Source organism: Bufo gargarizans, chromosome 5 (genome assembly GCF_014858855.1).
Source record: "Bufo gargarizans isolate SCDJY-AF-19 chromosome 5, ASM1485885v1, whole genome shotgun sequence".
Taxonomy (NCBI): domain Eukaryota; kingdom Metazoa; phylum Chordata; class Amphibia; order Anura; family Bufonidae; genus Bufo; species Bufo gargarizans.
This window is the reverse complement of record NC_058084.1, coordinates 241,483,904-241,501,355: the sequence shown is the minus strand read 5'-3', so window position 1 is coordinate 241,501,355 and position 17,452 is coordinate 241,483,904.

Below are 17,452 nucleotides of genomic sequence, written 5' to 3'. Positions count from 1 at the left end.
AGTTCAGTCGGGTGACAGCCTAGTGTCTGAAGCTCATATCCTGACAGTTGTAGATGACCTGACAGGACAGTACAGCTACAAACTTGATGTTTTCGCTCGCTCTGCAAAGTCCCTAGCTACACTAGAGACGGGGCTAGCGGTTCTCGCAGAGCAACTGCAGGAATCTCCAGAGGAGTCACAGAAAGAGATGAATGAACTGAAGGAACTAGAGTCACTAATAGAAGCGGAAAATCTCCAACTTCAAGAGGAACTTGCAGCTTCTGAGCGATCCAGACTTCATGCACAGCAGGAAAGAGAGGAGCGCCTCAGAAAAATCTGCTCTCTTGGAGGAGAAAAGACATTTGGAAGCCAGGATGGCTCAACTTGATCAAGAGTTATGTGATCGCATGGTGGACCTGGACCACCAGAGATAAACTGTGTCTAGATTGGAGAAGAAATAAAAGAAGTTTGACCAGCTCTTGGTTGAAGAGAAATACATATCGGCTCAATATGCTGAAGAACGCGACCGAGCGGAGGCTGATGCTTGGGAGAGAGAGTCCAAGACCCTCTCCTTGGCTAGAGCCCTTGAAGAAGTGCTTGAGGAGCGAAATGAATTAGAGAGGCTGAACAAGCAACTCAGAGCAAAGATGGAAGCTCTCATGAGCTCAAAAGGTGCCACCTATGAGGTGGAGAAGCCTAAGTGTGCTCCTGCACAGCAGGTAGAAGAAAGTGAGAAACCAGAAGAGGAAGATCCTCTGGAAGGTGCCAAGAAGTCAGAGCCTGGTAAGAGTGGGTCTGGAGATGGTGGTGCCAGCGTACTGGCCAAGGCAGAGAAGGTGGAAAAGGTATCAGCTGAACCACATGATGGGGCTGATGTCGATGCAGAGGCCAAGAGTCTCATGACAGTGTGTAACCAGGACCAGGTCGCAAAAGACAAACCCCTCCGCCTACAAGGCCTTCCAAGCTGCCTGCTGGGGAAGAAATATGAGGAGACGGACGACCAGTATGCAGATCCGGGCTATTGCGATGGGCTGTCTCTCCTGACTCCTCCCCAAAAGGAGACCAGTGTCCTGGGGAAAACGCCAGAAGACAAGAAGTATGCTGAAGACCCCAGTGCCTCCAACCTTGATGCGAAAGGGAAGGAGGAATTAAGAAACCAAGGATATGATGCCATGTCCCTGAATGGGGAGAAGGCTAATAAAGTAAAGGCCAAAGAGACAGAGGCCAAGGAAGCTAAGGCCGAGCTCTTGAAATGGGAGAAAACTTTGGATGTCCCAGAGACCAAGGTTAGGACGGAAAGAGCGACTGCTGAAGTGGGAAAAGCCACTGAAGACGCAAAAGACTCTGAAGCTGGCTCCAAAACACCTGCTGAGAATAATAGTAAAGGGGTCCAGAGGCGTGGAAAAGGAGCGAGACATAAGAAACCTGCTCTGCTGAAGGAGCCCTGCAAGGCAAACGAGAAAGGGTTAGGACACGACCATGACTGGGACCAGTTCAGTCAAGAGTTGCCGCAGTCCAAGAAAGGACGTGAGGGGCCTGTGCAGACGCCAGGAAATATAAAAAGACAGTACCTGCTCATGAGATGGACAAGAAATACCCAGAGGCCTTGTCAGCTCTGTAATAAACTCATGAGGGTTACAAACCAAGCGCTGTTGTCCTGGGTCTGGCAGAATAAGGGGAAGACTGTAGGCCAGATTAATGCCCGTTCACGTGCATCTGGATTTGATGCTAGTTTTATCACGATCGGCGTGACTATCACATACGTGACACAGAGGGAGGGAAAGAGGAAGGCCCTGCCCAAGTGAGAGGGAAGGTGGTGACCCCTGACTCACCTTGCGGCTGGCACCTAGCTGCCCTGACGTCCCTAGACGGGTTCCTCACTCGTACGCCGATCACGTGCCTAAAACCCTGGCTTTCCCTAAGATGAGCCCTAGATAGTGAACAGGGCGGTGGGAACACTAGTCCGCACCACTAGCTCTAAAGGAAAACACCAAGGGGAGGACAGACAATACAGACTCAACATATAATCCCAGGTGGGCGACAACAGGAGACAACAAAAAGCCCAACAGGGATCCGGAGGGTAGCACTCTGGAACAACAACCAGGATTCACAGCTCCAGTGGGTCAGTATAGAAGTCCAGGCAGGAAGCTCTATAACTGGCAACTAGAGAAGTGTGAGAGGAGAATATAAGGAGGTTGGGAGTGGCAGACAAGAAACAGCTGAGGAGGAGAAGCTACGGATCCCTGAGTGAGACAAAAAGGATTGCAAGGCAAACACAGAAAACAATCACTAAGAAACAACGTGATCTTTAGACATAGAGCGCGCAGCCACCTGCTGCGACTTCCTGACCCCGGGTATAACAGAGTCAGACGTGGCTCTTGACACCCTCGTGACAAGTGTTCACCCCTACAGGCTTGAACAAAGGGGGGAGGTATGTGAGGCAGGGACATGCCTCATGGTTGTTAGGGGAGATATATGGCAGGATTTGCTGTGTCTTCCCTCAGAATCGCCAGGTCTGAAGAAAGACCAGGTGCAGTAATCACCTGGGGATAAAGGAATCCTCAGAGTGAGAGGGGGTGGGGACTTGCACACAGAAGGCTGGAGTGGCTCTGTGTGGTCTGAGCCGGGAGGGCTGAGAGACCTCTATCCCCAAGGAGACATTGTTGTGGGAGCAGCCAGGAGGCTGTGGGACATTGGCTGACAAAGCCGCATGGGTTCACAGGGTGTGGACTGTGACTTAGGTGAGTCAGGAACGTCATGTTTAGTTAGAGCCCAGCCGGGCAGGTGTTTATTTTGTATTTGCTTGGCTTGCTGAGGCGCAATAAATGCACTGTTTGGACCTGAAACCTGGTGTCCTGAAGCCGTATCTGTGAGAATGACTCAGAAGAAGAGCTAAACCCCCACAATATATTTACTTCAGGCCTACAAAGGTGCAGGCCCTCTGAGATACTACCTCTACATACAGGGGTTTGAATTAGGCATTTAAAATACAGCCATTTGAAATACAGCCACTTGGTGCAAATAAATCTGTAATTCGGGCCTACACTGATTCAGGGCGTGTGTGATCCTCCTAAACATACAGGGGTTTGAATTAGGCATTTAAAATACAGCCATTTGAAATACAGCCACTTGGTGCAAATAAATCTTTACTTCAGGCCTTTACTGATTCAGGGCATGTGTGATTCCCCCCTATACATACAGGGGTTTGAGTCAGCCATTTGAAATACAGCCTTATTGTGCAAAGATAAATTTACTTCAGGCCTTCACTGATTCAGACCGTGTGAGAAACCCCCCTACATACAGGATTTTAAATACAGCCATTTGGTGCAAATAAATCTTTAATTCAGGCCTACACTGATTCAGGGCGTGTGTGATTCCCCCCCTATACATACAGGGGTTTGATTCAGCCATTTGAAATACAGCCATTTTGTGCAAAGAAATCTTTAATTTAGGCCTAGTCTGGTTCAGGCGGGTGAGATACACCCTTTACATACTGTCATTCTTTTTTGCTATTAAACACCCATTTAGGGCAAGATCCTAAATTCAAAAAATATGAGAGCGTCAAATAAGGGACGTGGTGCTGGAGCTCCTGTTGCAGGGTGAGGACGTGGTCAATCTGTGCCAGCTAAACGCACACGTGAAACCCCTTCCTGAGGTGCGAGTAGGTGACAAAACCTGTAGCAGTATTTGGTCAGGCCTAATGCTGCTCTACGAATGGTGAGGCCTGAACAAGTACAGACGATAGTAGATTGGGTTGCTGACAGTGGATCCAGTTCCTTCACATTTTCTCCTGCTGAAAGACCACAGTTGTGTCACAACCAGAAATCTGAGAAGCTCTGATAGATGCCTTTCAGAACCTCCTCCTCAAGCTTTCTTTGTTTTGGTTTTCAGTTCCTCATCTCGTTAGCCTCTCTCAGCTGTCTTGTACAAACCGGATTCCAAAAAAGTTGGGACACTAAACAAATTGTGAATAAAAACTGAATGCAATGATGTGGAGATGGCAAATGTCAATATTTTATTTGTAATAGAACGTAGATGACAGATCAAACGTTTAATCTGAGTAAATGTATCATTTTAAATGAAAAATACGTTGATTCAAATTTTCAAGGTGTCAACAAATCCCAAAAAAGTTGGGACAAGTAGCAATAAGAGGCTGGAAAAAGTAAATTTGAGCATAACGAAGAGCTGGAAGACCAATTAACACTAATTAGGTCAATTGGCAACATGATTGGGTATAAAAAGAGCTTCTCAGAGTGGCAGTGTCTCTCACAAGCCAAGATGGGTAGAGGATCACCAATTCCCACAATGTTGCGCAGAAAGATAGTAGAGCAATGTCAGAAAGGTGTTACCCAGCGAAAAATTGCAAAGACTTTGCATCTATCATCATCAACTGTGCATAACATCATCCGAAGATTCAGAGAATCTGGAACAACCTCTGTGCGTAAGGGTCAAGGCCGTAAAACCATACTGGATGCCCGTGATCTCCGGGCCCTTAAACGACACTGCACCACAAACAGGAATGCTACTGTAAAGGAAATCACAGAATGGGCTCAGGAATACTTCCAGAAACCATTGTCAGTGAACACAATCCACCGTGCCATCCGCCGTTGCCAGCTGAAACTCTACAGTGCAAGGAAGAAGCCATTTCTAAGCAAGATCCACAAGCTCAGGCGTTTTCACTGGGCCAGGGATCATTTAAAATGGAGTGTGGCAAAATGGAAGACTGTTCTATGGTCAGATGAGTCACGATTCGAAGTTCTTTTTGGAAATCTGGGACGCCATGTCATCCGGACCAAAGAGGACAAGGACAACCCAAGTTCAGAAGCCTGCAGTTCAGAAGCCTGCATCTCTGATGGTATGGGGTTGCATGAGTGCGTGTGGCATGGGCAGCTTGCATGTCTGGAAAGGCACCATCAATGCAGAAAAATATATTCAGGTTCTAGAACAACATATGCTCCCATCCAGACGTCATCTCTTTCAGGGAAGACCCTGCATTTTTCAACAAGATAATGCCAGACCACATTCTGCATCAATCACAGCATCATGGCTGCGTAGGAGAAGGATCCGGGTACTGAAATGGCCAGTCTGCAGTCCAGATCTTTCACCTATAGAGAACATTTGGCACATCATAGAGGAAGGTGCAACAAAGAAGGCCCAAGACGATTGAACAGTTAGAGGCCTGTATTAGACAAGAATGGGAGAGCACTCCTATTTCTAAACTTGAGAAACTGGTCTCCTCGGTCCCCAGACGTCTGTTGAGTGTTGTAAGAAGAAGGGGAGATGCCACACAGTGGTGAAAATGGCCTTGTCCCAACTTTTTGGGGATTTGTTGACACCATGAAATTCTGATTCAACATATTTTTCCCCTAGAATGGTACATTTTCTCAGTTTAAACTTTTGTTTCGTGATTTATGTTCTATTCTGAATAAAATATTTGAAGTTGGCACCTCCACATCATTGCATTCAGTTTTTATTGACGATTTGTATAGTGTCCCAACTTTTTTGGAATCCGGTTTGTAGTTGGACTGATTGCATCCTTTTAAATTCCTCCCCATAATGCATTAGTGTGCGGTTTATACAACTTCCTGGAGTGTGTGTGCATGCTGATCCTATTTCCCAGTCTTCTACAAGATAAGTGTTGTACATTCATTTTGTGATTTTATGTTTGCTGGATCCCAGGTGACCCTGACTCCCTCCGTGTCTAGTGTAGGGAGCCGGTGGTCGTGTCCCCTCACTATTGTAGGGTGTTCAGGTGTTATATAGTCGAGGTACGAGGATATGCGATCATCAACCATTGGGGTGTTCGCATAGGCTGAGCAGTCAGGGAGAGTGCCAGGTCTTATGCAGGGGTCTCCCTTTTGTTCCTTAGTTTTGGATCCAGTGAGTCATATATTCATTTTGCATTGTCTTGTTTCCTGTACACCTTCCGTGACATTATAAACCGCCAAAACCGTCTCAAGCATGGATCCGGTTTCACTTTTGACTGAACGCTTCCAGGGTCTTTCATTGGAGGTAGATGATCTCCGTAAGACTCTTTCTCAGTTTCTAGTGACCGGTTCAGCTTGCGTTCATGGAGTTTGTTCTGAGCCTAAGATCTCGCTCCCGGATACGTTCTCAGGGGGTAGTGAGAATTTTGTGCGTTTCAGAGAGGCTTGCAAACTCCATTTTCGCCTTCTTCCCCATTCCTCTGGTGATGAGGAATGGAGGGTGGGGATCATTATATCGCTGCTCAGGGGTAATGCTCAGTCGTGGGCCTTTTCACTGCCGGTGGGGGCACGGCCCCTCCGTTCAGTGGATGAATTCTTTTTAGCCCTGGGTCAGATATATGATGATCCGGATCATGTTGCCTTGGCTCAGACTACGTCTGTTATGCCAGGGTAAACAATCCGCAGAGATATACTGCTCAGAATTTCGGAGATGGGCAACTGATACTGGTTGGAATGATGCTACACTCCGAAGTCAATTTTTCCATGGTCTTTCAGAGGGATTGAAAGATGCATTTGCCTTTCATGAGAGGCCTATCTCCTTGGACGCTGCTATGTCTCAGGCCGTTCGTATTGACAGGCGTCTTAGAGAGAGAGAGAGGAGAGATCTCTCCTTCCTGTCATACTCAGTCCCAGGACAGTGCAGCGGTCTCATTCTGTGCGCAGGGGTCTCAGTCGCTGTCAGCCCCTTCTGAGCAGGAGCCCATGCAGCTGGGGTTGATTGCCTCTGACAATAGAAGATTCAGCCCGCATGGGAAGGTTTGTTTTTGTTGTGGAGGTATAAATCATTTGGCAAATGTTTGTCCCTCTAGGAGATTCAGGCAGTTTTCTGGGAGTAATAAAGAAACAAAAAGGAAAAAATCTTTTAAAAATGTTCCATCTGTTACTATTGGCAGGGTTGAGGCGGAAATTGAAGGTTTTCCGTTTGCTTGTAGTTCCCGTTTTGTCCTGCCTGCCAGGGTGGCGCTAGAGAGCAAGAACATTTTTTTGTGAGATTTTTGTAGATAGTGGAGCAGCTGTCAATCTCATTGATAATCATTTTGCGATAACTCATGGTTTCCAGGTATGCACTTTGGGAAAGGATATTCCTGTTTTTGCTATTGATTCCGCTCCACTTTCTCAGAAATCATTAAAGGGCATAGTTCACAATATTGGTTTAATTGTGAGTGATGCTCATGTTGAGGATGTGTCATGTTTCGTCCTTAGCGGATTACCTACTCCTCTAGTGTTGGGGCTACTCTGGCTCACTAAACATAATCCCACCATTGATTGGCAAGCGAGGCAGAGAGAATTGCCTCACGACATCTGTTTCTGAGGTTTCTACTAAGACTGTACCATCTTTTCCCTCTGAATTTTCGGATGTCTTCTCTGAGAGTGGAGTTCAGGATTTGCTCCCGCACAGGGAGTACGATTGCCCTATTAATCTCATCCCATGCGCCAAACTGCCTAAATCTCGTTTATACAATCTTTCCCAACCTGAAAGGGTCGCTATGCGTGCTTATATCTCTGAGGGTCGCTATGCGTGCTTATATCTCTGAGAGTCTGAGAAAAGAACACATACGACCCTCGAAGTCACCAGTTGCCGCTGTTTTTTTCTTTAAGAAAAAAGATGGTTCTTTAAGACCTTGTCTGGATTTCAGGGAGCTGAACAGTATCACTATTCGTGACCCTTATCCGCTTCCTCTGATCCCGGACCTGTTTAACCAGATTGTTGGGGCTAAAGTCTTTTCCAAATTAGATCTAAGAGGGGCATACGACCTGGTCAGGGTCAGAGAAGGAGACGAATGGAAGACGGCCTTCAATACCCCTGAGGGCCATTTTGAGAATTTGGTTATGCCTTTTGGTTTGATGAATGCCCCAGCCGTTTTTCAGCATTTCGTGAACAGCATTTTTTATCATTTAATGGGAAAATTTGTATTAGTGTATTTGGATGACATTTTGATTTTTTTCTCCTGATTTCAAAACTCAAATAAGGAACACTTACGTCAGGTCTTGCTCATCCTGCGGGAGAATAAATTATACGCGAAACTGGAAAAAATGTGTGTTTGCGGTTCCAGAAATTCAATTTCTGGGGTTTCTTCTCTCCGCTTCTGGTTTTCGCATGGACCCCGAGAAGGTCCGCGCTGTGCTTGAGTGGGAGCTTCCTGAGAATCAGAAGGCGCTGATGCGTTTTTTGGGCTTTGCCAATTATTACAGGAAGTTTATTTTGAATGATTCCTCTATTGTTAAACCACTCACTGATATGACCAGAAAGGGGGTAGATTTTTCTTCCTGGTCGGTAGAGGCGCGTAAGGCCTTTTCTAATATCAAGGAGAGTTTTGCTTCCGCTCCCATCTTGGTACAACCTGATATTTCTCTACCCTTCATAGTTGAGGTTGATGCTTCTGAGGTGGGTGTGGGTGCGGTCTTGTCTCAGGGTTCCTCTCCTGCCAAATGGCGACCGTGTGCCTTTTTCTCGAATAAACTCTCCTCCGCAGAGAGAAATTACGATGTGGGAGATAGGGAATTGTTGGCCATCAAGTTGGCTTTTGAGGAATGGCGCCATTGGCTAGAGGGAGCCAGACACCCTATTACCGTGTTTACTGACCATAAAAATCTGGCCTACTTGGAGTCAGCCAAGCGTCTGAACCAGAGACAGGCCAGATGGTCTTTGTTCTTTTCAAGGTTTAATTTTGTTGTCACGTTCCGCCCTGGGGTTAAGAATGTGAAGGCAGTGTAATGACCGGCAACACGCACAGGGAGGAAAACAGGGAAAGCCCTGCCCAAGGGAGAGGGAAAGGTGGTGACCCCTAACTCACCTTGCAGCTGGCACCTGCCTGCCCTGGCGTCCCTAGACGGGTTCCTCACCCGTGCGGCGATCACGTGCCTAAACCCTGGCTTTCCCTGAAATGAGCCCTAGATAATGAACGGGCCGGTGGGATCGCTAGTCCTCACCACTGCACTAAGAGGGAAACACCAGGGAGAGGACAGACAAACACAGACAAACACAAACACCCAGGTGGACGGCAACAATTGTCCACAAAGGTCCAACAGGGATCCGGAGGGTAGCGTTCTAAGGCAACACTCAGAGAACGCAGCAACACAGCTCCAGTGGGTCAGAATAGATGTCCAGGCAGGAAGCTCTATATCTGGCAACCAGAGAAGTGTGAGAGGGGAATATAAGGAGGATTGGGAGTGCTGGACAAGGAACAGCTGAGAGAAGGAGCTACGGATCCCTGAGTGAGCCAAAAGGGTTTGTAAAGCAAACCCAGAAAGCTACAATAAGGAAACTTCCCTATCTGACATAGAGCGTGCAGCCAACCGCTGCGACCTCCTGACCCCGGGTACAACGGAGTCAGGCGTGGCTCTTGACACCCTCGTGACAGTACCCCCCTCTCTACGAGGGGCCTCCGGACACTCAGGACCAGGTCTCTCAGGATGAGAGGCATGAAAAATCTGGACTAGCCTGTCTGCGTTTACCTCAGACGCAGGAACCCACATTCTTTCCTCGGGACCGTAACCTCTCCAGTGCACCAGATATTGGAGAGAGCGGCGGACCTGACGAGAATTAACAATTTTGGATATCTGAAATTCCAAACTACCATCCACGACAACAGGAGGGGGTGGCAGCGGTGACGGTTCTAGAGGTGGAACATATTTTTTGAGTAACGACTTATGAAAGACATTATGGATTTTAAAAGTCTGAGGTAACTCCAGGCGAAAAGCCACGGGGTTGATGATGGCTACAATCTTGTAAGGACCAATAAACCTAGGACCCAGTTTCCAAGAGGGAACCTTCAACTTGATATTCCTAGTAGACAACCACACATAGTCATTCACTCCTAGGTCCGGACCTGGCGACCGTCTCTTATCAGCCATGCATTTGTATTTACCTCCCATATTTTTCAAGTTAGCTTGCACCTTCTGCCATACTGATGAAAGAGATGACGAAAACCGTTCCTCTTCGGGAACCCCAGAAGATCCCCCCTCTTTGAAAGTACAGAATTGGGGATGAAAACCATATGCACCAAGAAAAGGTGACTTGCCAGTGGATTCCTGACGGCGATTATTTATGGCAAACTCAGCTAACGGTAAATATGACGACCACAACTCTTGGTTTTCAGACACAAAACATCTTAGATATGTCTCATGGTTTTGGTTGGTTCGCTCAGTCTGTCCATTCGACTGAGGATAGAAAGCTGAGGAAAAGGACAAGTAAACCCCCAAACGGGAACAAAAAGCTTTCCAAAATTTAGAAATAAACTGGGTTCCCCGATCCGAAACAACATCGGAGGGGACCCCGTGAAGCTTCACGATCTCACTGACGAATACCTGAGCAAGAGTTTTAGCATTAGGTAGTGCGGGTAACGCAATAAAGTGTGCCATTTTGCTAAACCTGTCCACTACTACCAAAATCACTGTTTTACCCGCAGACAAAGGTAAGTCAGTGATAAAATCCATAGACAGATGTGTCCACGGTCTATTGGGAATGACGAGTGGTAATAGAGACCCTGCAGGACGTGTATGTGAAACTTTTGCGCGCGCACAGGTAGAACAAGAAGACACAAAATCCAATACATCCTGACGCAACCTTGGCCACCAAAAACGACAAGACAATAGCTCTAAGGTTGCTTTACTACCCGGGTGCCCAGCAAGTGCCGAATTATGATGTTCCTTTAATAATTCGAGACGTAGGTTCAACGGTACAAACAATTTCTCTGAGGGGCAAGAGACCGGGGCATCCCCCTGGGCCTCTAACACCTTCCCCTCCAAAGCAGAGTGTACCGCAGAGACAACTACTCCTCTTTGTAGAATGGGTACCGGATCACTCACATTACCCCCTCCAGGGAAACAACGAGAGAGTGCATCAGCCTTGGTATTCTTTACCCCAGGACGATAGGTAATCACAAAGTTAAACCTGGTAAAAAATAGCGACCACCTAGCCTGTCTAGGGGTGAGACGCTTAGCTGATTCGAGGTACAGCAGATTTTTGTGGTCCGTAAACACAGTGACGGGGTGGACTGCCCCCTCTAAAAAGTGACGCCACTCCTCAAACGCAAGTTTAATAACTAACAGTTCCCTATTGCCAATATCGTAGTTCTGTTCTGCTGCAGATAGTTTTTTAGAAAAGAAAGCACAAGGACGCCATTTGCCAGGAGACGGACCCTGAGACAGCACAGCCCCCACTCCCACCTCTGATGCATCGACTTCAACAATAAAAGGCTGAGAGACATCAGGTTGGACTAGTACAGGTGCTGAGGTAAACCTCTCTTTTAGAGAGGAAAAAGCAACTTTAGCAGCGTCAGACCATTTAGAAAAATCAGTCCCCTTCCTAGTCATGTCAGTAAGGGGTTTTACGATCACCGAATAATTTTTAATGAATTTCCTATAGAAATTCGCGAAGCCCAAGAACCGTTGTAGTGCTTTGAGGTTCTCAGGAAGATCCCAATCCAAAATTGCCTGGACCTTCCTAGGATCCATACGGAAACCTGACGCAGATAAATAACCTAGGAATTGTATCTCCTGAACGGCAAAAACACATATTTTAATTTTAGCATATAATTCATTCGTCCGTAGGACCTGTAGTACTTGTCTGACATGCTCCTCATGTGTCTTCAGATCAGACGAATAAATTAAGATATCATCTAGGTATATTACCACAAACCTGCCGATTAGATGACTAAAAATGTCATTAACGAAATGTTGAAAGACGGCAGGAGCATTGGTCAGGCCGAAAGGCATAACTAGATTTTCATAATGCCCCTCAGGGGTGTTAAAAGCTGTTTTCCACTCATCCCCCTCTTTAATACGAATCAGATTGTAGGCCCCCCTAAGATCGAGTTTGGAGAACCACCTAGCACCCGCAATCTGATTAAACAGGTCAGGAATGAGAGGAAGAGGGTATGGGTCTCGGATGGTTATCCGATTTAATTCACGAAAATCTAGGCAAGGACGCAGGCCCCCATCTTTCTTTTTAACAAAGAAAAACCCTGCAGCCACGGGTGAAGAAGAGGGTCTGATGTGTCCCTTAGCCAAACTCTCGGAGATATAATCCTTCATGGCTTGTCTCTCTGGACCTGAAAGATTATATAACCTGGTCTTGGGTAATTTTGCGCCGGGAATAAGGTTAACCGGGCAATCATAAGGACGATGAGGTGGTAACTTCTGACAACCCTTTTCAGAAAAAACGTCCTCAAAGTCCGAAACAAATGTAGGTAGGGTAGTTATGGAGGCGACTAAGCAATTGCTATTTAAGCAATTTTCTCTGCACGGCTCACTCCACTCCAATATCTCCCTGGCCTGCCAATCCACCACTGGATTGTGCGCTACCAACCAGGGAAGGCCCAGCACCACCGGAGTGGGAAGCCCCTCCAGAACATGAGAGCATTTCGTTATGGTGGTCCCCTACCCGAAGGTGTAAATTATGAACGATGTGGGTGAGGTTTCTCTGAGACAGAGGAGCAGAATCTATAGCAAATATGGGAATAGGTCTCTGTAACGTACAGAGAGACAAACCCATAGTGCGGGCAAAATGGGCATCTATCAAATTTACCCCTGCTCCACTGTCTAGAAAGAAAGAAACAGTCTCTGTCTTATCACCAAAAACAATAACCGCTGGCAACACAAATTGCGATGAACGTATGGAGGAAACGTATACCCCCCGGCTGACATCCTCCACACAGCCTGGGGTTAGTAGTTTTCCGACGGTTTTTTTGTTTCTGAGGAAAGAAGGACAGACGTTAATGAAATGACCCCTCTCCCCACAAAAAAAACAACCCCCACGCCTACGGCGAACCTCAGGAGGACGGACCTGACGAGTAGTTCCTCCTAGCTGCATAGGCTCGTCTAAGTCAGTACAGACTAACTGCTGCTTGGGAGGGGTTACCAATGGCTCCGGTTTTTTCAACCTGTCCCTAAGGCGTCTATCTATACGGATAGAAAGGGACATAACAGCATCAAGGGAAAAGGGGGTCTCATACAATGCAAGCGCATCCTTAACCCTTTCGGATAACCCAGAGCAGAACTGACTCCTGAGAGCCGGGTCGTTCCATTGGGTATCCGTAGCCCACCTACGGAATTCAGAGCAATACTCCTCTACCGGCCGCTCTCCTTGTAGGAGTCTCCGTAATTTTGATTCAGCCAGTGCGACTCGGTCAGGGTCGTCATATATGAGACCCAAGGCCCCGAAAAACTCATCCACTGACCGAAGAGCCTGGGAATCAGTAGGTAAAGAAAACGCCCAGGACTGCGGGTCCCCCTGCAGCAGGGAAATAACAACACCCACCCGCTGTTCTTCATTACCAGAGGAGTAAGGACGCAGTTTAAAGTATAGTTTACAGGCCTCACGGAACGTCAAAAACTTGTCCCTTCCCCCAGAAAATCTGTCAGGGAGAGGGACCTTGGGTTCCGCAACAACCTGGTTACCAGTAGCAACCGCTGGGCTTGCGGTCAGTTGTAATTGCTGCTGTTGCTGGAGGACCGACGCCTTCAATCCTACCACCTCCAAAGACAGGCCATGAAATTGTTTGGACAGAGCAGCAATTTGATCCATACTAGATTCTAAGTAGGTAAAAAAATATAATTTTTTTTTTTTTTTTTTACCTACACAAAAATAAGGGCCAGATAAAATGTAATGACCGGCAACACGCACAGGGAGGAAAACAGGGAAAGCCCTGCCCAAGGGAGAGGGAAAGGTGGTGACCCCTAACTCACCTTGCAGCTGGCACCTGCCTGCCCTGGCGTCCCTAGACGGGTTCCTCACCCGTGCGGCGATCACGTGCCTAAACCCTGGCTTTCCCTGAAATGAGCCCTAGATAATGAACGGGCCGGTGGGATCGCTAGTCCTCACCACTGCACTAAGAGGGAAACACCAGGGAGAGGACAGACAAACACAGACAAACACAAACACCCAGGTGGACGGCAACAATTGTCCACAAAGGTCCAACAGGGATCCGGAGGGCAGCGTTCTAAGGCAACACTCAGAGAACGCAGCAACACAGCTCCAGTGGGTCAGAATAGATGTCCAGGCAGGAAGCTCTATATCTGGCAACCAGAGAAGTGTGAGAGGGGAATATAAGGAGGATTGGGAGTGCTGGACAAGGAACAGCTGAGAGAAGGAGCTACGGATCCCTGAGTGAGCCAAAAGGGTTTGTAAAGCAAACCCAGAAAGCTACAATAAGGAAACTTCCCTATCTGACATAGAGCGTGCAGCCAACCGCTGCGACCTCCTGACCCCGGGTACAACGGAGTCAGGCATGGCTCTTGACACCCTCGTGACAGGCAGATGCCCTGTCACCTTGTTTTCCTGGAGGTGGGAATCTTGAAGACCCGGGTCCCATTTTGGCTGAAGGTGTGGTAGTCTCTGCTCTTTTTCCTGAATTGGAGGCAGAGGTGCAGGCAGCCCAGTCAGAGACACAAGATTTTTAAGGAACACCACGATACAGTCCTTGCTGGGCACCCGGGGGCAAGAGCCACAGTGGATCTCATTGCTCGGAGATTCTGGTGGCCTGCGCTTCGTAAGTCGGTTGAGGGTTTTGTGGCAGCCTGCGAGACTTGCGCTCGTGCCAAAGTCCCTCATTCACGGCCATCAGGTCCTCTCCTTCCCTTACCCATTCCTTCCTGTCCTTGGACACATCTGTCCATGGACTTCATTACGGACCTGCCTCGTTCCTCAGGGAAGACTGTGATTCTGGTGGTGGTGGACCGTTTTAGCAAAATGGTGCATTTCATCCCTTTTCCTGGTTTGCCCAATGCTAAGACGCTGGCGCAGGCATTTATTGATCACATTGTCAAATTGCATGGTATTCCTTCAGACATAGTCTCTGATAGGGGCACGCAGTTTGTTTCCAGATTCTGGAAGGCTTTCTGTTCTCGCTTGGGGGTTCGGTTGTCATTCTCTTCTACTTTCCACCCGCAGTCGAATGGCCAGACAGAACGCGTCAATCAGAATCTGGAGACATATCTGCGCTGTTTTGTGGTGGAGAATCAGTAAGATTGGTGTTCTTTTTTTTGTCCCTTGCCGAGTTTGCTTTAAATAACCGTCATCAGGAGTCCTCTGATAAGTCACCATTTTTTGGTGCATATGGGTTTCATCCGCAGTTTGGGACATTCTCGGGAGAGGGGTTTTCTGGTTTACCTGATGACGACAGATTCTCCTCATCTTTGTCATCGATTTGGCAAAAGATTCAGGATAATCTAAAGAGCATGAGTGAGAGATATAAGCGTGTGGCAGATAAGAGACGTGTGCCTGGTCCGGACCTGAATGTTGGTGATCTGGTGTGGTTGTCTACCAAGAATATCAAATTGAAGGTTCCCTCCTGGAAGTTGGGTCCTAGGTTTATTGGGCCTTACAAAATCCTGTCTGTCATCAATCCTGTTGCCTACCGTCTTGATCTTCCTCAGACTTGGAAGATCCATAATGTTTTTCATAAGTCCTTATTAAAACCTTATGTTCAAGGGGGGCGGAGCCTAGCGGCGCATGGAGTAGGACGCACGGCGCACCAGCTCCGGCGTTAATCCTACCTTTTATCCGTTCAGCGGTGGCATTTTGAGCTGTAATCAGCAGGAGAAGCGGGGGACTTACTCTAGCAGCGGTCCGGTGCAATATTCAAGCGACATGCCGGCAAAAAGGGGCAAGACGCCGAGCCGACATGAGAGGGAGAGCCGTTTCCAAGATGGCGCCGAGGAGGAGGACTGGCCTGACCTGCGGGCGGCGGTGAGTCAGGGAGCTGCAGCGCGGCTGGGGCGCTTCGCTCACAAGCCCCATCAGTCCCCCAGTCATGAGTGGGGAGAAGATGACGCCCTGGCACCAGTACATGTGGGCATAGGGGAGCAGGATGAGAAGAGTCTGCCAGAGTTGAATGCCCCTGAGCCTACCTTGAAGGATATAATGGCTGCTATTGCTAACTGCAATGTCACCTTCCAATCCATGAATATCAATATTGGAAGCCTAAAAGCTGATATCTCCATTATTCGTCATGACCTGCATAAGGAAGCTGAACGCACCTCAGAGGTAGAGAGGAGGGTCTTGGATCTGAAGGACAGGGCCGTTACCCTACAGAGAGAGAGCCGGGCTGCGTCTAAGGACATAGCGGCGCTTTATGCAAAAACCGACGACCTTGAAAACCGCTCCCGCCGCAATAATATTAGGCTGGTAGGAATACCTGAGAAGTCTGAAGGCCCAGAGGCTACTGAATTTATTGAAAAATGGCTTGCGGATAATGGACTCTCTGCACTTTATGCGGTTGAACGAGCGCATCGGGTCCCTACCCGGCCCTTACCTCCAGGGCGTCCGCCACCCCCAATACTTGCTAAAATCCTGCACTACCGCGACAGAGACACTATACTGAGAGCTGCGAGGTCTCACCCTGACTTGAAAATCAATGGGGTTCATTAATACTGTCAAATGGGTTATTGTTGGCATTTCTAAGATGTTGCAACATACAGGAGATTGTAATCTGATGATTGACGCTACTTTTTCTTGCAGCTGCTGGGAGGTGGAGATGAGTGGATCACTAACCTACTTTTCTTTATGTATGCATTCTTATGGGGCCTGTTACTACAATACTTAGTTGGAATGTGAGGGGAATGGCGGATGCTACGAAGAGACATGGTTTGTTCCGTTACCTATCTAGATATCAGCCAGCAATAATATGTCTGCAGGAAACGCATATGACCAAACAGTCTGTACATGTTCTGCAAAAGCCGTGGCTGGGTTATTCGGTGCACTCCGTCTTCTCCTCGCATTCCAGGGGGGTTAGTGTCCTGGTTCATAAGAATATTATCTTTGAATGCCTTAGGGTCTGTGTGGATGAGGAGGGTAGGTTTATTGGGATTCACTGTGTGGTGCATGGTTTAAGAATGGTGTTGGCGACAATCTATATACCCCCGCCATTTTCCTCGGTACCTTTAAGGAAGCTTATGGAGTTTATGGCAGAATTTTCTGAACTTCCAATGTTAATAGTGGGAGATTTTAATAATGTGCTCGACAGCTCGCCTGATAGATGCCAGATTACAGCTAGCGGTAGTAATACAGGTGTAACTCTGTTTGCGAGACTACTGAGGGAGATAGGTCTGACGGACGTATGGAGAGAGACCAACCCCTTAGACAGGAGGTATTCGTGTTGCTCCTCGACATATGGCTCCCTGTCACGAATAGATCTGGGTTTGGTGAATGCTCACATGTTTCCGTTTGTACGGAACTCAGAGTATCTTGCCAGGACCTTATCAGACCATTCCATATTTAGTGTCGCCCTTGATATTTCGGAGACAGCCAGGCTGGGGGTTAAATATTGGCGTTTGAATGCTTTTTGGCTAACACTGATGGGGGACACGTCCGAGACACTTCAATCCCTTAGGGAATATTTTAGTATTAATGAGGGGTCTGCGTCTCCGATTGTTGTTTGGGAGGCGATGAAGGCCTTCCTCAGGGGCTCCCTTATTAAATCAGTCAGTTGGATCAAATCTAAATCTAGGCAGCTTGATTTACAGAAACATGACAGCATGAAACT